The 1029-nt window shown below is 42.9% G+C and overlaps 1 protein-coding gene across 1 annotated transcript in view; it reads left to right on the top strand.

Moving 5' to 3' along the window:
- LOC109465073 (slit homolog 1 protein-like) overlaps positions 1 to 1029 on the top strand; it is a 5660-nt gene that overhangs the window by 758 nt on the left and 3873 nt on the right. The window lies entirely within an intron of this gene.

Here is a 1029-nt window from a genome sequence, read left to right as displayed (position 1 = left end):
GGCTCTTGCTTGTATGCCGTCTTCAGTTTGTTTTATTACCTTAGTGCATCACTGATCCTTTATCTTCAAGAAATCAGCCTCCTCCAACATTTTTGTTTCGGTAGAGCCCTCCCCCCCTTAGCTTTTTCGAATTTGGCGACTCCTGCTCTCCAAACCTTAGTATCAGGAGCGTCCCATTCGCCGACCAGGTTGCGTTTGCTGATTCCATCGCAAAATGAAGAAAAACCGTGGAAAAACAGTGGAAACGAACTCAAAGTTGGTCAAAACAACGCGATCAAAAAGCTTGCAGGTCGCACACGGCCAGGATGCTGACCCGTGACCCCGGAATTATGACGCAAAAACCGGTTCAATAAACCCTTAGCGTTCAGACCAGGTTTTTCGGTGGAAAAACCCCTCAAAAACCACCTCCCGAGGTGGTTTTTCAAAATCGGATTTAAACCCCTAAAAAACCGGTTAATTTGCGTTCACACCAGGTTAAATAAAAACCGGTTTTTGAAAAACCGGTTGAAACTGCTAAATATAAGTCTGGTATGAACAGGGTCATAGACAAGTGCAAAATGTGAACAGTTAGCATTTTGGATACCTATCCTTTTGGTTTAATAACAAAAAAAAAGTCCGTCTTGAGGCACTTCTGTTTGCAATTGTCCTGAATACAGAAAAGACAGACACACATGTCCAGTGACTTGAATATTTGTTTTTGTCCAGTAACAAAGGGCTCTGTTTGTCCCTCCATTCTGGGCTTGAGTCAGATCAAAACAAAACAACCCAGGCTAATTTTGTATTCCAGTCATGTTGCCACCGCTGAACTCTGCTTCTGGGGTCATGTTTTGTGGGTGAAGCAAAGTGTTCAATGCGGTGTTGCGTTTGACTTGGTCTCAATTGTAGGAATTAGAATCGCTTGAAAACCCTGCTGAACCTTACGTTTGCCTTCATGTAGGTCTGAGTATAAGTGTTATTTATTAGTTTCTGGGTGGATATTTATGACGACATGCAGGCACATGATGGGGTGAATGAGAAATAGAGGAAAAC

This window comes from Branchiostoma belcheri, unplaced genomic scaffold, assembly GCF_001625305.1.
Source record: "Branchiostoma belcheri isolate BF01 breed outbred unplaced genomic scaffold, Haploidv18h27 scaffold147, whole genome shotgun sequence".
In the NCBI taxonomy this organism is placed as follows: Eukaryota; Metazoa; Chordata; class Leptocardii; order Amphioxiformes; family Branchiostomatidae; genus Branchiostoma; species Branchiostoma belcheri.
Note: the sequence above shows the minus strand (reverse complement) of the source record. Positions and strands in the feature narration are given on the sequence as shown.